This window comes from Mycteria americana, chromosome 2 (assembly GCF_035582795.1).
Source record: "Mycteria americana isolate JAX WOST 10 ecotype Jacksonville Zoo and Gardens chromosome 2, USCA_MyAme_1.0, whole genome shotgun sequence".
Taxonomy (NCBI): domain Eukaryota; kingdom Metazoa; phylum Chordata; class Aves; order Ciconiiformes; family Ciconiidae; genus Mycteria; species Mycteria americana.
The window spans coordinates 93795257-93815831 of NC_134366.1; positions in this window are offsets into that span (position 1 = coordinate 93795257).

A 20575-nucleotide genomic window follows, 5' to 3' on the forward strand; every position below is an offset into this window, starting at 1 on the left:
AGTAAAACCACCTTCAAAGAACATAGGCAAGGCACTTTGTACTGAAAAAAATCTGATTTTTTAAATAATCGCAGTACAGAAAAAATTTCTGGCGTTATTTTTTTTAAATTACCAGTAACTGCATCTATTCTACCAGCAATTTAGCAGCTGCTCAATATGCTGAATCTGGCTATTTTTAAATATTCAATAGAAACAACTCCAAAATGTCAAATATCTACATATACATATAAATATTGATGCATATGCATATGTATCACAAAACACATAGCTGCCTGGGCCTTCTAGGAGGAAAGGTATTTACAGTGTGTTTGCAGTTTCCTGTTCTTATTTACAGTTTATCAAGATTCCCCCATTCTATTGCTAATAGCTGACTAAACATTAATAGCATATACTGAGGCTCAGATTATTCCAGTTAAAGATTAGTAAAATAGTCCCGTTTTGATTTAGTTTCTTCTCAATGCATATACTCCTTCTTCCCTACCCAAAAGAAACCCTCACATTCCCAGACCTGTTTTCTCTTTACCCAGCTGCTAGATAATTCTTTTGCTCTGTTATAGCAGCTGTCTAACTCAGTCTTCTGCTCCTTTAGTTTCTTGGGAAACTAAGGCAAAACCTTTGATGCTCTCTGCTTTCCTTTCTTCAGTTACCTCTTTTTTTCTTTCTTAGCATATTAAATACAGTACATTAGTTAAATAAAATATACCGAGGTGTATGCAACCCTGGTATGATTACGAGGGTTGTGCTGTCATGGGCCTCCACTGGCATCATGTAACACAGGAAAGTGTAACTTAGTAACCCAGAGAAGAAAGCTAATGTCCCCTTTGTTCAAAGATCCCCTCTTTTGAACTGCACTCCCAAATACCAATGCTTCTCATGGGGCAGGAGGAAATGCAGGCTGCCTTCAGCAGAGTGCAACACCCTCTTCATACACTGCAGCTGTATTGGGTTTGCGTGGCAAGGTTTTGGTAGCGGGGGGGCTACAGGGGTGGCTTCTGTGAGAAGCTGCTAGAAGCATCCCCTATGTCTGATAGAGCCAATGCCAGCCGGCTCCAATACAGACCCACCGCAAGGCTGAGCCCATCAGCGATGGTGGTAGCACCTCTGTGATAACATAATTAAGAAGGGGGGGAAAAACCTGCACAACACCAGCAGCAGTCAGAAGAGAGGAGTGAGAATATGTGAGAGAAACAACTCTGCAGACACCAAGGTCAGTGAAGAAGGAGGGGAGGAGGTGCTCCAGGTGCTGGAGCAGAGATTCCCCTGCAGCCCGTGGTGAAGACCATGGTGAGGCAGGCTGTCCCCTGCAGCCCATGGAGGTTAACGCTGGAGCAGATATCCACCTGCAGCCCATAGAGGACCCCACGCTGGAGCAGGGGGATGCCCAAAGGAGGCTGTGACCCTGTGGAGAGCCCACGCTGGAGCAGGCTCCTGGCAGGACCCCCATTCCCTGTCCCCCTGTGCAGCTCAGGGGGAGCAGGTAGAGAAAATCAGGAGTGAAGCTGAGCCTGAGAAGAAGGGAGGGGTGGGGGGAAGGTGTTTTAAGATTTAGGTTTTATTTCTCATTATCCTACTCTGATTTGATTGGTAATAAATTAAACTAATTTCCCCAAGTCGAGTCTGTTTTGCCTGTGACGGTAATTGCTAAGTGATCTCCCTGTCCTTATCTTGACACACGAGCCTTTCATTATATTTTGTCTCCCCTGTCCAGCTTAGGAGAGGGAGCGATAGAGAAGCTTTGGTGGTCACCTGGCGTCCAGCCAGGGTCAATCCACCACAGCAGCTAAGCTTGTTTACTGCAGTAGCTGTATGTGAGCAATAAACAAGTGTCCAAAATAGTCATCTGTCTGTAAGCTTTTTTTTGTCCCCGGCATAACATATTTTTTCAGCAGAGTGCAAACTTTTTAACTTCTGCAAATTGACATAGTTCTATTTAATTAAATAGCTTAATGCCTCTAAACCCGCTGAGCATCTGACCCAAAGCAATTAGCTCAAATGTTTCTTTACTTGTTATATGTTGAATTGAAAGTATATGCTCTCAAAAAAGTCATGCAAATTCCTTTCGTGAGACTTGCCACTGGAAAAAGTTACCTGTGCTCAGAAAGTCAGATGACATTGCACTGTGTGTGATGTACAGAGGTCATCTTGTTTCTGCTTGGTGCTTTAATATAAAACTTACTCTAGGCTAAATGGGGATAGCCACCTGTCTAGATTACAATCGGAAAGACTGGAGAAAAGGGGCCCTAAACCAGACATATGGTTGTACTGCAAGCAGGAAACCACGAAATTCAAAAGTTTATTGATACACTTCCTTCACATTTCCAGTGGCAGGAGCTCAAAACTGGACAGTCACTGGAAATCCCCCAGTGTCCAGCTTTGTAAAGCTACTTCGATTGCAAGATACTGTCTCTCCAAGAAAGATTAAGACTCTGAGAAGCTGATATTTGTTGTATTTTGTGTCAGCAATTAAGAAGATGCAGACAAGATAGAAATAATTTTTCAGTCTGCACCACTAGGGTTATGTAATGCAATTTCAATTTGAGGCTAAAAGGAAAAAGGGACTAGGAAATCAAAACTTTAAAAAGTCACACCCAATACATTACTTATGAGATTTACCATATTTATGTATTTTGAACGTTTTATTCCATATGAGAAATGGAAATTCAGGCCAAACCCCACATTTAGATAAACAAGGTCAAGCATATTAATTAATTTTGTACACAAACATAGCATAATACTAGTTCACCATGGCCTCACCATAGTACTAAACCCTTTGGAAAATTATTTAGTTAGTGGTACGGTTAATTAATCTAATGCCGTGGGTAAGGTACATTGCCGTGAAGAGTTAGACAGATTTGTCTCCATGCTGTATTTGTGACTATAACAGAAGATCAAACCTGGTAAATTCAGCAGTCTGGGATTTCTCAGGGTACATTTCACACAGGCCTGTCAGAACTGATAGAGTGCTTGCATGAACTGAAGAAAGCTTGATCGCTGAGGTTTCACTGCTGTAATTGGAACCTTGGCAGTACGGAGTCCTTTGTGTATTTTAAGAGTATTTGGACTGATAATTACAGTGTAGCTATAGTATAGCTACAATGAAAATGCAAACAGGCTTAAGGTAGACAAGGACGTGAATACTTGTACAACTGTCATTCTAAGTTCCAGGAAAGCAGCTACATTTTCTGGTAGCTGAAAGGTTAAAACAAGGCTGATCAAAACTTAAAATAAAGTTGTGAGAACAATTTGCCAAGGTCCTAAGAACTAAAAATTCCTGCCAGAAAGCCCACAAGGCCAATATAGAAGCCACAAGAGGAGGAGATAAGGCCACAGCAAAAACACTTTTCCCACCCCCGTCTGCATTCATTTCAGGAAGGGTTGGCGAGATTCCCATGGCACAAATCTTTATCTAGCACCTGACACAATAAATGGCTTTCCATCTTTCATTGTTTGCCAGCAAGTGGGTTGACAAGTCCCATACAATTTGCCATACCACAATCACTAATCTCTTCCACGCTGTGTTCTACCCTCAGTCCTTATAGCCACAGACATATATTTTACTTGGATAATTAGTCACTTGATTAAGACCCTACCTATAAATAGATATTCTTTCTTAATATTTGTTACAGATATGGATCATTTGTTTTCTTACTCTTGTGATGGGATTTTTATAAGCATATTTATTTGATGCAAATATGGTCTATATAATAGGATAAGTATGATATTCTTCAGACTGATCTCTCTAACAGTGGCACTTAGATGCAAGTATTTGAAAATACAATTTTTTATGTTATGTAGAAAGATCACACGTCCTTTTTCTAACAACAACAATGTATATTACTGCTTTACACAAATCCTCTGACATTTGCATTTTCTGCTTCCTAATTACCTGATATTTTATTCCGTTAGGCTCTGGTTAGATTTTCCCTTAAAACAAAATAAGTAATAGTGTTTCAGTAACAGTTTATTCTCTGTATTCTACAAAACCCCTATATGCTCACTGAATTTTGGGACAGAGAGAAGATGCCAATAACCAGTAATGCAGGACAGCAGAACAAAATGTTTCAGTATTCTTTTTACCTGACTCTTGGTGATCATGATCCATATAACATTACTCCATCTGTGGTTCTGTGTAGAAAATTAAATTGAAATTTACAAATACAACAGTGTTCAAGAGTGTCTGCAGTAACAGGCTGGATATATTTCCCCTTACAGAACAAAGCAAGCTCTGGAACAAACCTTTTCTTTGCTATTCAAAATAAGCAGCATTTTTTTCCCAGTGGAATTACATAGTGGGCTTCTGATTATGTAGAGCCAAATCATACTTAGTTTTCTTTATACTGAAAACTAAATAGCATATTTTGTGTTCCTATTGATGGCTTTAAGACAATTTAGGACTCAGAAATACTAAACCATTAGTAAAATACTTCATTAGTGGTAAAAGAAGAAAAACTATAAGCTATTTAGGGGGAAAAAAAAAGAGAAAAGCTGCTCTATATCTAATTTGAATAGTCTTGAGTGACAAGTTAATTATTTATGAATAGAAAAACTTCAAAAGGAGAATGGAGGTAGCATTCAGAAACACACATGGTCTCTGAGGCTTTCTAATCATAGGAAGGTTTAGTGCAATTCCTGTGTTTGCTTACTGGAAGCCACAACCAACTTTACCTAGAAAATTCCTTTTTCTTTTCCCCTGCCTACTGAAACAGTGAAGAGTAAAGTACTGGAACATTACTACATCGCAGTTTGAAATTTCTCTACCCTAAGACAAGAAAAAAAAAAGAAGATTTGACAAACATCATGTTTTACACAGTCTCCCTTGAAAAGCAACATATCAACAAATTTTATTTGCAGATTTTGAGTTAAGTACCAGGAAAGGAGTATATTCACATGAAAAAACTGAATACAGTTCATCAGACATAGAGGAAGAAATATAAGCTGCTTAAAAATGTTCAGTCAGTGTCTATTAATACAAAATATACTCTTCTGTCTCCAAAGCTTACCTTTACTTCAAAATCCATTTTTCAATCTGAATACATTTGCTGAATTTCTGTTTAACTGGGTATTGCTCTGGTATTTGGAGACTCACTTGTTCTTTCCTGCATTGTTTGACTTAATAAGAATAGGACAGAAAGCAACTCCTGGGAAAAAAGGCAGGCAAACACTCTTCACTTTGGAGGACCAGCTGAAATAACTCTGGTACCTACAAGTACTGTATGCCGGAATATAATAATACTGATACACTTTCTGAAACACCACAGACTTTGAAGGGCTTACTTATGGCATGCTTTTCAAAATTTAGCATGCATTCTTCCCTTCCCTGGGCTCAATGTGCCAAAAGTTGTTTGCCAGAGAAGTGTTAATCAAACTGACATGGGCACACATCCATCCTTTAGTCTATCCAATACCTTTTAGGAAAATAAATGCCTCCTTCTGTGTCTTCAGGGAGAGGAGAATGCTCTATGGCAATGGGATACTGGCAAGAAATGTAGAGATTGTACCTTGCTTCTCTCCATACAGAACATAGTTACAGTAATGAAAGTGCATAGGAAATTCTAATGTACTGTAAAGTATTCTAGACTTGAAAAGAAAAAGAGGGCAGGGGAAGCTGAGAGAATGTTAAGGGGTCATTTAATTTATCCTTCTGTCCCAAGAGAGAATTGGGCATTGCTACATCACTTCTGTCAGATATTCACCATCTGTTCTAAAGGCCTTTAATGACAGAGAAATCCACAGCCTCCCCAGGCAATCTATTACATTTCTTGCTATCCTTAGTGATAGAAAAATTTCTCTAGTGTCTAACCTGACATCCCAGCTGCAATTTAAGTCAATTTTTTTATTGTTCTATACATCACAGAAAATGAAAAAAAAAAAAAAAAGGAAAAAAAAGAGAAAAGAAAAAAGACTACTCCCTTATTCTTGGCAAAACTTTGCTAAAAACGCCCAGATGAATTCAGTCTTCCCTTTCTCATTCTGGAGATTCTCTCCATATCAGTCCCCCTCTTTCTGAACTTTGTCACTAAACAGTGTGATATTACTCCAGGAGAAACTTTACTGATGTTGAGTACAGCTGAAGGATAATATTATACATATTGCAGCCCATGCTCCTATTCATGCAACAAAATATGAGGCTTACTATTTTTTAAGCATTATGGTGGTTTTGATTCATATTTAGCTTATGATCACTTCTAAACCCTCAGAAACCTTTCTGCAGAACTCCTACCTAGTCATTCACTTACTTTGTGGTCTGAGTACAGTTGAACATTCCTACAATCACATTTTGAGGCTGTCCTAAATAAAATAACGGGGGGGGGGGAGCTGGATTTTTCTTTCAACCCTTATCTCTGTTTTTGTCAGGATTGTGGAATTCTAACCTTGTGTTTCAGCCCATATGAACTATCCTGAAGTTTGACATCATCTGAAATTAGGCCTGTACTCTCTTTTCTGTTGGTCAGATTATTTATGAAATCACCTATCATTACCAGACTAAGAACCAACCCATAAATCCTTCCATTTTTCTGAAACTCCGGTAAATCTTTCAATATGGTTTTCCAAGGAGGTCTCTACTTGCACTGTAGTTTTCCTCAAGACATTGTTTCCTTAAATTGCTTATGAACTTGTTACTTGAATATCAAAAGTTGTACTGAAGACTGGACAACCGTTAGTTCTCTTCTACCTACAAAGCCTGTTGTGTCATCAAAAAAAGACTTAGACTGGTTTGACAAAAACTGTTTCTGATGGATCCATGCTGACTTATTTATGTGTTATCTTCCAAGTGCCTTTCAAATACTTTGGATTTTTAGTGCTTTTCATTTTCTGTCACCTGGTTTTTGTAATGTATAAAATTATAAACTCACATGAAACTTTAATCCAAGGAACATACTTATATGAAAGTGTTTACAGGAAAGGAAATGGAACACTTATGAAAATATGTAAAGTTTAAGATATTTAGATTCCATAATTGCATCATTTTGTCTGTTAATTGCTGTAAAGTTGTTTCTTTGTTTGTTTTTTCCCTAAATGTTTGTTTATGTTTGTTTTATTTGGGCATTGTTACTATGTCTTGCAAATCGGGGGAAAAACTCCAGTAAAAGTTTGGGATTTTTTGGCAGCCTTCCAAATACCTTGTGAACTAATTTCTACCAAGTTCCAATAGAAGCCAGATAGCTTCCAAAATCATATGAATTTCTTTCCTAGCCCCATTTCCCAACTCCTGAGCAATTTGCCAATCCATTGCATTATAACCATTACTCCCTTCTCCTTAACAAAATGGGTTTTTTTTAAGTTTTAGACTTTTAATCTGATTTGGAAAAGTTAAATTTGAAAATATTTCAATCACCAGCAAATTTTTCTGTTCATTATCAAATTTTTAGATAGGTAGGTTGATAAACCATTGTGAGACACAAAGAGCATGTGTTCATGTATGCACAGGTACACATGCATGGGTGTTCTCTTCATGAAAGGATTTCTGTAATTTTTTTATATCTACTTACAATTTTTAAAATATTTAAATTCATATATTCAGTATAAAGTAAGAGTTACCTGTCCAATTTTTACTATATCTAATATCCAACCACATTTCTATGATCTTATCTGTGTTTCCAGATGATATTCTGAAATTCTGAGACATTAATTTCTGTTTCACTGAAAAAGGCCCTTCTAATATGAATGAAACATGAACCTACATTTTGGTTGTTCTTTCACTGTCAGATATCTTTGACACAAACCTTTGGCAAGGTAAATTACAGCATTCTTTGGCTGTCATTGCATTCTTACTCTGATTTTTACGTCATTCTTAATATAGTATCCTCTAAGTCATAGTTCATGCTCTGATATTTCCCAGTAAAAGTCTCCAGCTTGGTCTCTGCAACTAATTAAGCATTTAAGCACCGTTATTTATATATGTTTCTTACAGAAAAAATGGAATAGAACATTGGTAGTTGCCCAAACCGGTAAGACATCTCAAATGCAGAGGTTATATAGTAATACAAATTTAGAATCGTCACAACTCAAATGAAAAAAATAAAAAATATGTGTTTGTTCTCAGGAAGAACTTTTTCTGTTGTGTGAACTGGGCACAAACATTGCCATGGAAAGCAATAGCTTTATATAAACACTTCTCTGCTCCTGAGATCAATAACAGAAATACACAAATGTGGATATCATTTTTTTCCTACCAGTCAAAATATCATTGTACAAATAATTCTTGCCAAACTCACTTTTGTTTTAGATAACCCAAAATGCTGATCTGTCATCTTATGCTTTCTGCAGTTCAGTAGTTACCTGACTATTAATGTACTTCTAATCAGAGGTTTCATAATCTTCCACTAACTTTAGTGCTTAAAAGATGCATCCTCTCATCTGCTTCATGTGGCCTACATAACTTGAGTTGCATTAGTGTTTTTCTCCTGCTAACAATGAACCATGTCTAACCAAGAAACGTGATCCTTGCTTTCCTGTATTAAAAAAGGCAAACATGCCTTATGTAAGAAAAACAATTTAAGCCATCCATACAGAATTAAGTCATATTAATAAATGCGTGCACTTCAGGAGAACAAATGATATTGCAGTGCTAAGAAATAGATAGGCAGTACAAGGAAGGAAAGAATTGATTCTCTTCACTGTTTCCTGGAGGTCAGAAAGGCCAGAGCACAAGTGTACATAACTAGGCTGATAGTTGAATTTATGTCAGATATTATGGAGCACAACAACAACAACAAAACCAAAAAGAGAAATGGAATTCCAAGGACAAAAGTGAACTAAATAAGAAGGAGCAAAAGCACAGCATGCTGGTAACTTATTCATCTTTGATATGGCTTGAGGCCACTATAAGACACTCCAACACAAAAACATCAACTTATTTCTATTTCATTATCATAGCTCATCTCATTGCAAAATACTAATTTGCATATTACAATGTTCTAGATCAAAAACTTCAGCAAGGAGAAGAAATACTAAAACAAGGAGTCTTACTGTGGTAATTATTTTCAGCTCCATTGAAATTTACTTACAAGACATTCTGGGAAATTCAGACACTTATCAATATAATGCATAGTCTTTCCCCCTCCCCCCCACCCTCAGCTATGAATCTCAGCTTAAAGCCTGGACCTAAGAACAGGATATTATCCTTTATCCTAATTAATTTTTACATAACTCAGCTCCCAGTTTTGATAGGTCATCTCTTATGACCCCAAACCATAGCATTTCAGCTTTGTAAGCTATATACTGTGTGTGTAAAACCTATCCACAATGCAGCATTCAGCCATAAGTATTCATTTTGTCTCCTTAGAATTGGAGCAAAAAACCTGCCATATCAGGTCTGTCCCTGAATCAAAGCTGTTTGCCATTAGAAGGGGGAAAACCACAGCAATGGCAAGGGAACAGCCAGGTCTTTAAGAAAGCAGGCAGTATTTCCTTATGAGGCAAGAAATGTATATATATATTTTTAACAGTTTTTACATAGATCTAGGACAGAAGAGCTTAAAAAAAAAATTAAAGCAAATTAAAACTTACAGGAAAGGGGCTTGGTAAGCTTTAAATATTGCTAATGAAGAGAAAATTATGCATGAATCTTCCACTCTCCTTTTGTTCTCGTGATTCTCACCATACGTAAAATGAATCCTTAGGAGACAAGGGAAGCTTTGTACCATTCATTAACATCTTAAATGAAAATGCAGTTAATACAATGCTGCTAGCACATATATGGACAAATAATTGTTTACATGTAAAAAATAAAGATATTTTACTGTAACAATAAAAATAAGAAGAGCCCTGAACACAGTGGCTTTAAAAAAAAGAGAGAGAGTGAAAGTAAGATTCTTACGTTATCATATTTTCTAGTGGCAGGTTGACCACTTCAGTGAAAAATGTTTCTTTAGTGGGTTTTTTTTTTAATTATCCCACCATTTCTTTTCCACGTCACACAATATGTAAAAAAATCACATAGTCTTTTTTCTGAAAAGGTTGAAAACCAAGAATGAAATGACACTGTAGTGAAAGAATTAAGGAGGAACACATCAGAGGAAGACTAAATTTCTTGCAATACTTGCAACAGAATAGTCTCTAAATGTGGTAAGTGATCTGTAAATGTTAGAAAATATTCAGGCAGGCAAGAGAAAAGTATTAATATGTGTTTGACCAAGAACACAATGATTACAAATAAGTAACGCTAACAAACACGTGTCTGTTGTGGGAACCTATGAAAAGACACTTTCCATATGCAAAGTGAGTCAACACAGGAAAATAAAAGAAGATTGTATATACATTATCATTTTGCCACTACCAAAACGCTCTAGATTTTTATTCTGTGGGATTTTTTTAGTTAAATTCAGAGAAAGCAAAACCCAACCTGCAAAAGTAGTGAATTCAGCAGAACGTTATCTGGCTTTATGGTCCTGAGTAAGAGGCTAGGCCAATTTAGTAGTTAGAGCTTACGCTTAAGTTTAATTTCCAGGTTTCCTCTCCAGCTTGTGGGGGAAGGAGGGAGATAAATAAAAATTTCAGATGTGTATAAGGGACTCTGTTTTCAAGGTTACTTGGCTCCTACATGTCTCTGAAATACATTGGGACTGTATTTCATGTGGGATTTGTCTATAAATCAAAGGGGAATGTTAGTATATGACTCTAGTGACTAAAAGAAGTCACTAGCAGTAAAGTGGCAAAACTGCTGCTCATACTAGTAAACCAAAAATCTTTTGAAGGACCTTCAATATGCTTTCTCATTGACAGTAGGAGCTAAAATGACTCCCACTATACTTCACTAAAATTTTCGTCTCTGTTGTTTCATTGCACTCTCACAGATCCACTTTTGATGTGTGCATATACTGTTAGACACTGAAGAGCCAGATATTCTAAAAGCCTGCATGAGCATATTATAAAATTACGCATCTAGTTTCCTTGCATACCCTACCATGATCTGACAATTTACATCCCTAGATACTGCCTTTGAGCAACTGGCCCAAGTTGCTTTTGCTTGTGAAAACATTGCCATCTTTCTTTTACTCAGTTCATATCTGAGAAACATTATCATGGTATCTCTTTGCCTGTGATATGCTGTTCAGAGGATTAATATCTTAAGGGTTTATAAATTCTTAGCTACTATGGTCAGTTCCGTACACTTTGGACCTAGGTTTGAACTGTATTTGATCAATGATATCCCAAGTCAGTCAAAACTTTGAGGTAGAACTGCTGCCTGCTACTTTTCAGAAGTTAATATATCAACAGACATTAGAATTTTTGAGCCTTTAATGCAACTTGTTTTACTGGAACACATACACAAATTAGAACTGGATAAATCTGTCAATAGCGAAAACTCAGCACTGTTCTGTGAGAGAAATTAAATGAAAGGTTACTTTTGCATGGGGAAAAAAATACTTTCTCTCCTACATTCATACTATAATGGCCCAACCTCTTGAGGTGAATGACCTTCCAGTAGTCTTTGAGGTGTATATAGCAAAATTTTCTCCTTTCCATCAACTCAAAGGCTTCACTTTGAACATGCTCTCTGCATCAAATGTGCTGACGTGCTTTGGGCTCAAGTCTGACTGTTGCTGCAGGCTCCCAAAGGACTGCTTTTACCTCCCTACCCACCTCAGTCTACAATGGAGAAGCCGTTCTGATTTTCACATTCTTGGTGGCTCATAAGGAAAGTGTGGTCTTGCCCTGCAAATCTACCTTACCCAGAGTGCAAGAAAACAGTAGAAGTATTTCTGATTGTGGAGATGCTGTAAATAACAAATTATAAATAATTAATATTTAGTATTTTGAAATTCTTTGCCTAACAAATTAGCTTAAGATGAGAGAGAACAGTTTTTATAACTATGTCAACATTGTTAAAACTTTTGAATCACTATTTAAAATCTCTGCTTTAGGAAGTGGAGGGGAAAGGTAGTTTTGTGAATCAGTAACCCTCAGCACAGTTATTTTTAATGTATGCAATACATTTGTAAATAAGCTAATAAACTAAAATGGTATTTGGGTATTTTTTCTTGGGAGCAGCTAACTAATGGGAAACAGATACAGCTCAAGTTTTTGTCATTGAAATATTTTAATAATGTTGTTTATAGCCAAGATTTTGCAGAACTGCCATACGGAAAATAACTTCAGTTTATCCTCAATTTCAGTTATTATCTCCAATCACATTGTGACATGTTAGAGCTTCAAGAAATAAAGCTATTACATGTTAGAGCTTCAAGAAATAAAGCTATTACCTCATCACTTCCTTCATCTGTATTTTAAAAGTTCAGTTAGAAAAACTAATTTTAAGAACTTCAGTGGTCAAAGATTCAATTCTATAACTTAGAATGAAAGACATCATTGGTTTGTGATGCAAAGGGATATGAAAACTTGTTGTTGTTAAAATGAGTAAGTTAATTTGATTACTTTATACCCAAAAGATTTATTAAAAGCTTATTTTTTAATGTATTTTAGGAAGTACTTTACATTACCGCATTACATAGAGGCACTTGGAAAATATGAGGGCTCTCTTTCTTAGTTTTTGGTTGTCTAATGCAATGATAGTTTGGAGCAAATTGTAGGAACTGTAGGAAACTTAAATAATATGTACCAAATATATCAAAGAGGACATAATCAAATTTACTACTCTCCACTGTTCTTCCTGAAAATCTGGGGTAAAAATGCACTCCAAATTTTTGACAACATTTTATTGTATATTTGGGAACTATACAAAGTATACTGTGAATTGTGTCTTGTATAGAATATTTTATAAGGGAGTCTGTAATGGGAATTTATAAATGGATTTCAACTGTAAATGGTAATAAATCTATGAATTACAGCTTCACAAGAAGCTACAAATGAGAAATTTTCTGAAAGAGAATGATAACATCTCCTTTTTCTGTAATTTAAGTACCTTCATATTCACAAAAATAATAATTAAAAAAAAGAAAAACACAAAACTAATAGGATTAAAGAATGTAAATGGCTCCAGGCATGAGATGTAATGATAATCAGTCTACAGGGGGATTTCATTATTTTTCTGTGGCACTATAACAAGCAAGGCCAGAGTAACTTGAGACTGTACTAGGAGATTCACCGATTGCAAATACTCTCTCCCATGGCAGGGTTTTTCCTAGGTGTTCGTTTTGTTTTCAAGAATGCCTGTCTGTGTGAATTGTGCCTCCTGACTCATCAGAATGTAAAGCCTCTTGTGTTTTCACTTCTCTTTCTTCATTTAAATAAGCTCCATCCTACTTTTTTCTTTTTCTTCTTTCTCTCATTCCATCCTTCCACCTTAATCTTCCAGGTCTCCCAAAATCTACTGTGCAGTTTTAAATCTATCAGATTCTTTGCAATCAAACAATCAGGATAAAATCCATCATTAAAAAAAATAATTTGTAAACAGTGAGATCCTACAGTGATCAGTATGTCTCTACAAGTTTTATAAAAGGCAAGGTAGTGGATCTTTGGTTAGACTTTCAGTCTAAACCACATTAGCTGAAATGTGTCTTCCATATCTTCTTCCAGGGAAATCCATCTTCTCTTTGAGAACTCAAGAACTGTGGGACAAAGAGACCTTTCTGATCTTTCCAGAGTGCTAGCTTTAGGTGACACTGTTTTGCTGTTGCTATCAATCAGTAACACATGCTTCCAGAAAAATCAAAAGGAATCCACAGGTCAGAGCCTGTATCAATGGGGTCCATAGGCAGGGGCAAGTATAGGCTGTGGCTGGACTGGAAACTAGCATTCTGATAACATCTCAGGCAGGGACTGAAGGCCCAATGCTGAGCTGAAGTGGGACTCTTCAACCCCTGGGTACGAGACCCCAGTGGTGGGGTCTCCAATGGGTGAAGATCCCAGCTGAGGCTGGTCAGGGCCATTAAGGCCTGTTAGTGCACTCAGGACCCTGACAGTTCTAATACAGAGTTGCTTCAGTACAAAGTGCTGTGTGGTATCCACCCCCCAAAACATCACACAACTATTTTATCATCTATCCATTTCTTAATCAAAATTCTTGGGCCCAGTGTTTTCCTGAAAAATGGATGTTTTGTAAAGTAGTAGTTGTGCTTGTTCATTTTTAGTGTCACTGAATATCTTGTTATGTTCCAAGACAGAGAACAAAACCTTTCAGAACATTCTCTTTGTGTGACACATTGCATATGACCTTTCGTTTGCTCCAGACACTGGAGTATTTAGTCTGTTCACCTGTCACCTAACATCCTTAAGTTTCATCTAGTTAGTCTCTATCAGGCCTCCAAACTTTAATTGACATAGTTTCCATGAAATCAAACTGTGGTGTTTTATTGGCAGGAAACCAAGGCTAAGAACTACACAAGAGAGACAGACATGTTTGAATGCCTGAATTTTAAATGCTTGCTATGGGGTGTATGTTCCCGCTGCCACAGCTATCAATGTAGTTTACAAAAGAGCAGGATTCACTCAAGCACACAGAAAAACAATACAGTAAGCAGAGGACAGTCTAAACTGCCCAGTTAGAAAAATCTAATAAAAGGTGATAATTACCTCCTCAGAATTCACTCATAGGCACACCAGCCTTGATTAAAATGGGTGATCCAGGTCAGCCCATCAGATACAGGTATGGCCCCTTTTCCACATGCTACTAGTCAAGTAATTAGAAAAACAAGCTAGCACATAGAGAGCCTAGGTTCAAATTCTTCCTCTGTGAAAGGTAATTTGAGCCCCCAGGTCCTACTTTCCAGGAGATTCAGGAAAACATTGAGTTTTGGGGTATTTTTAGTAGGGGCTCCCTATCTCTCACACTGAAGTTATTTTGCTGTTATTGGAGCAATTAAAATTATTTCATCTAGGTGAATAAAGGCTCATTTCTGGAGTCTAAGGCAGTCTTACAAGGGGAGAGTCAAGCTCCATCTAGTGAACATGTAAATCTTCTAACAGATGCACACCAGTGTTAAAAGGTTGTTCTAATATCGAACTATCCTCCTAACTGTAGGCAAAGGCAATGCTAAACAGGCCTAAAAATATGATGCCTGATTATTACAGCTGTGTAAATGAAGAAATAAGAGCTTGAGTATATGACTGCTAAGTAGCAAGATAAACAACTAATGAGCAAGATGTTTGTACTTCAAAAGACTAATGAGAACATCTATAACTCTGATGGTGACATGCAGACTTTGAAATGTCCCAAAACATCTTTTAAAGGACACACAGTATGAACTGAACATATACCACAACTATTAACAGGAGCTGAGTTCCATACTTAGCATATGGTTATAGTTAATTATTAATACTTTCTTGGCAGATAGTATAGAAAATGATGTGCAGTAGGAAGGGGCACAGTAAAGTGCATGAGGAAGTAAGACAGTAGATAAAAAGCAGAGCTGTAGTTTGAATTCTTGGATTGAAGTTTCTAGACAGCTGACTTCACTGCATCATTGCCTGATGAGCATTAGAGTTGTTTCCTACTGCTTTACCGCACAAAAACAAACACCAAAGCTTTAAGATCAAATTCAGCATCAAGCCAACCTTTGTGCTGGCAAAACGGTAAGTGGCTGTGGTTCTTTGAAAAGACAGGAACAACAACAAACAATGTAAGCATCTGAATCCTGTTTGCCCGTAGTGGGCCAGGAGTTTCTGGAGACACAACAGTACATGAAGCATTGACAACAGCCAGTGGCAGAAACGGAGATTAGGGGTACCCAAAATAAATAAAAAAGTCTTTCTTTTAAGGCTGTAGTTGTGTAAATTCCAACTTCTAGCTCTTGGAAATTATCATGCTTTTATTGGGTGTCTTTTCCATCTGTTTATTTAGGGAACATATCATTCTCCTACTCTCTCTTTTAAGACTTGTTTTACAGCTTCGGTGACATTGAGGTGTGCTTTCTTTTAAACCATTTTGACATTTCTAAATTATTCTTTAAAAGCAAATAAAAAGACCAGAGAGACAATTTCATCAAGGTTTTGACAATGCCATTTACAGAGATAAGATCAGTTTTATATCTGCCTTTTCAAAGAATCAAGAAAAAAGTTTGCCATCTTTTTCATAATTATCTATTAGGGTTTCATGTTGAGGAAGCTATCTCTGACATCCTCACCAATTTGTCATTGTCTTTTGAGATATAAATGATAGAAGGCTACTTACATTCTTGGTTCCCAGTGTACTACACTGCATATGGCTGAGTTGGAAATGTATTTTCTTACATTTTTTAATTATGATTTAGGTAATTCTGCAACAGTATTTTATCTCACTCGTAATATATTGTCTCACCAGTCACCAGCAATCAAGCTACACCATCAATTACTTCATATAATTGCTTAGATGGCTGATTATTATCTACCACTCTTTTTGCATGCTCTTCTCAAGAAAAAAAGGCTAGTTTTTCTTTGCAAAACCAAAGAAGCTACCAAGTAACTTGGGTAACTAAATCACCAATTTACTGACTGTGTCTGACATGAAAGCACCAGTCATAAGCTCATCAGTCACTTCCACTCATAGATATCAAGTCAAGGTCTTAAAATAAAGAAAAATTGGAAAGGGGTAGGAAGTGGAAAAAACCAGGCCATTAAAAACAACTGCCAGATTTGACATAGTCCTTACCTTAAAAGGCTTCTAAAGCCATACACTATAAATAAAACCACACATTTCCAGCTTTTTCCTCTTTTGCATTGCACTCACAGAGTTTTTCCCTAACTTTGATGGAGTACAGACTTTGATCATGTCCATCCCTTTCTGTTAAGAGATATCCTGCTTCAGAGCTTCTAACATATGTCACCTCATAAACAATTTCTTGTTTTACGTTGAACAGGCAAGCTCCTACTCTTCAACTACTTTGCATCTCTTTGCCACATTAACAAAAGCAATCTGAATGCTTGTGGCCATCACAAAGCTGATTCTATCTTGGAGCTGCTTTAAAATTGAGTATTAGCAATATGTCCATCCCTAATATAGAATTTGTCATTAGGGCAAAATCTCTAGTGGTGAAAATAGCCCACTTACCTTCCAGTCAAGGCATTCCAGGATGTTGCTTGACTAGGGTGACCCTTTCTCCTGTTTTACCATTAACTTGAATTTTTATTTTTCCTCAGAAATGTAAATGAAGATTCACTTGTTTAGTTAACTCCCTTTGTTCAACAAGTGGCAGCAAGTAATTTGTTTCTTTTTGAAACATCCAACATCCCTATTACCTCTCTGCATACACATTCAGATCTGGGTTTCTGTTTGCCTTGATGAACAGCAAGTATTAAGATAAATCAATTGGTCTCAAAGGACTTTCAGCTATAGACTTAAAAAAATTAGACAGGTTGAACCGAGGATTGATGCTAGAAGATCAGTCACATTAAGTCTCATTTTTGTTAAGAACCAACCGAGGCTAACTCAGATACAGTTTTTTGAGTCAAATTCTTTTCTCATTTTCTAAATATTGGAACTACAGCAGACTTTTGGAATATCCCTATTTTCCAAGAATTACAGAAGACATACAATCGGTAAGAGAGCTCCTGTCATGGGAACTTGCCTTTGTCATGAGTTTAATAACAGAGTGTAATGAGCTGCAGCTGAGACGACAATATACACAAAACCCTGGGTATAATAAGCCAGGTCCAATAGGGCAACAAAAGCAAGAACTGAGTGTGGTGAGCCTAGATACTGGCCACAGATCAACAAGTGGCAAGAGAACAATGCCTTAAAATTTTGGAAAGGTATACTGTGATATCATCATGGACTGATTTGATTGGCAGCCTGTGTTGACTTCTGCCTATAAAAGCTGCCAGTAGTAGAAATGGGTGCAACATTGTTACCTGGCCACCTGACACCATGTAGAAGCAAATTGCCCGAGGTGGAGCAACTGCACATATGTGCCAAGCCACTGCCCGGAGCCCGACTCTCAGACTGGTGGCAGCAAGTGTTGCAGTTTCCCCAGATTCAACAACGCCACCTCACTGGAAAGATGTATAGAGCAGTTCTCAGTTGCTGTGGACGCGTATGTGTGGGGGTGTGTGAGTGCAAAGCTTTTTCCTGACACAGCCTATCATCTGGACCACTTTAAAAGTTCAGCTTAACAACGTCACACTGACCTGGTATTCTTGTTTCCCTTAAGTTAGTTTTACTACCTTAAAGATAATTTTTTAAGCCCTTATGTGATCCCGTCATTCTTTGCCCAGTCCTGCTTTTCTCCAAGTTCTAAAACACCCTTCTTGAAAGAGCTGATTGTAGGTATACGTTATTTTACATTTACCAAAGGCAAGCCATGTGATCAGTATGCATTGTGGTGGTTATGTTAGGTGGTTATGACAGGTAATTACTTTGTATTCTGAATAATTGCTTAGAGCTGCCAGCTGCCTCTTGGAAATGCCAGGTTTTCATCTGTCCTATGGAGTTGGAAAGTGAGAGTATTTCCCTAGCTATCTGGCCTAAGAAAACGTTGAAATGTCCGGTGGGCTAGAGGGTGCTGTAGTACAGTGTGTCTCCAAGGGAAGGTTTGCAGAATCAGCATACTAAGGTTAAAATACTTAACTCCATCTCCATGAGGCAGCTCCAACACAAAGAGGTTGTGAGACTTCAGCCCCTCTCAGCAATCCAATGAGATGTCCTCGCACTAACTTTTGTTTATAGCAAGGGCAAGATCATATTGTCATAATTTCTTGTAACAAATTATCTTTCAAACATCGTGTTGAACTTGGAAACAGTGAAAACTAAACAACAAAAGCTTGTGGACATCTGCCTGTTCTCCACAAGACAGACTTCAGATTGCAGCCTTTAAAGGGAACCTTCCATGACAAAGCTGGTGTCTTTGAAGGTCCAGGCTGGGAAAGATATTACTAGCGTTCTTCCTGATATTTTAGGGATATAGATTGAAATGTATTAGCAAACAATTTGCAAATTTGCTACTTCTAGTTTCAAGGCTTCTTTTCTAAGTTAGGCAACTTCTTCAGTATATTGATATTTTAGCTCACCCTCCTTCCCAACTCTCTTCAGTGAGTCATAAATATTTATGATCTGTGACTCCTGAGAAAGATACAGACGTGATCTCTAGCATCTAAAAATGGATTTCAATGGAAGTTACATGCTCATGATTCTTCCTATTGACTCTATTGGGAACTGGATTGCTATTAAAACTTGAAAACATATCTCAACAAACAGGGCTAAATAATCTCTGTGCATTTTTTTATAACTAAGCATACAATGAGAGAGTAATTCAGGCATTGACAAAAGTCAGAGGAATGAAAATTTTCCTGCTAGACATTCTTCAGGAAACTTTTCCAACATTAAGAAATATTTCCATTTAAATTCTTCTTGACAGAAAAATCAGCTGTTGTTGTTTGTTTTCTTTAGAATCCCCTCAACTGTAATAAAATAAACAGTAAAATTTTCTTGAGAAAATCAGAGCTGCATCATAAACCCTGACTGAGTCAGAAAGAATAGAACTACTTTTTACTCTATCTGTGCTCTAAGCCAGCACATAGCAAAATATGTTTTTCTATCATAAAACTTGTCCTGGAAAGATCCTGTCTCAAAAAATTGTGGAGAACTATTTTTCAAGTGGTAGACCGTTTCATTTTTCTAAGACTATCAAGTATGTCTCCCTGGATTAGAAAATTTCTTTACCTCAAAAGGAATTTTTGTGGAGGAAAAAAAAGAAGTCTTTGAGATTAAATTAGGTAAATTACTAAGGGCTAGGAAAGTTCACTATTTCTCTAGAAATAGAAAGCAATAGCTTTCTGTAATCTTGATCATCTCACATATAGTAGGAAAAATGTGCCAGTAGGTTACCAATTGAATAATGAAAGACAGTAGGTGTAATTATACTGTGTTTCCTTGGAAGGATAGCCCAGTTTTGCAATACTGTTTTAACTCACAGCTGTAGCTACTAACCTCACATTTTATAATTTTATTCATTTCACAGACATTACAGGAAGAAAGCCTGCTCAACCATTTCTGAAAACATCTTAGTCTGTTCATTTTCTTTGAGTAGTCTTTGATTTCTAAGTGTGAAATGGCCTGTACAAGTAATCAGAGACTTAAAAAAAAAAAAAAGACCAGTAGTTATATAGCCATTAAAATTGCTATTATGTGCCCTAAATAGGCAGCTTCCAGAACATCTGCCCCGAAATACATATGCAAATCTTGTGTTGAGCAGTAGCATTCTTAGCTATGGGGATGGCTTCTAAAATATTTTAGATATTATAAATATAGATATTATAAATATAAATATATAAAATAAAAAGTTGATTTTCTGCCTACTGTTGAACACCACTGCCCAAGAGGCAAAGGAAAGCATATGTGAGATTGAGTGAGTGAGTGCTTTTCTTATCCCCTTTAGCCCGTAGGCATACAGGTGATGTCAATACCTGTCCTGTTCTTCCCCCTCAGTGGGGGAACTATGGCTGATAGCAGATGCCTTGAGACAAATGTTACAACAAAGCAACACCTAATGATGCTTTTCCAGACTAGTCCTCCAGTCTTTTTATTTCAGAATCTTTTGCATGCCAACTTTAGCATACTTATAATCTTGCAGCAGGAAGTTCCACTTCTGAACTACTCACTGTGTGAAGAAATATCTTCTTTATTCTTATGTGTAGCATCCACTCTGGAGTGCAGAGGTATCAAAATTACCTTTAGAGAAACATATCAAATCACTTCCTCAAA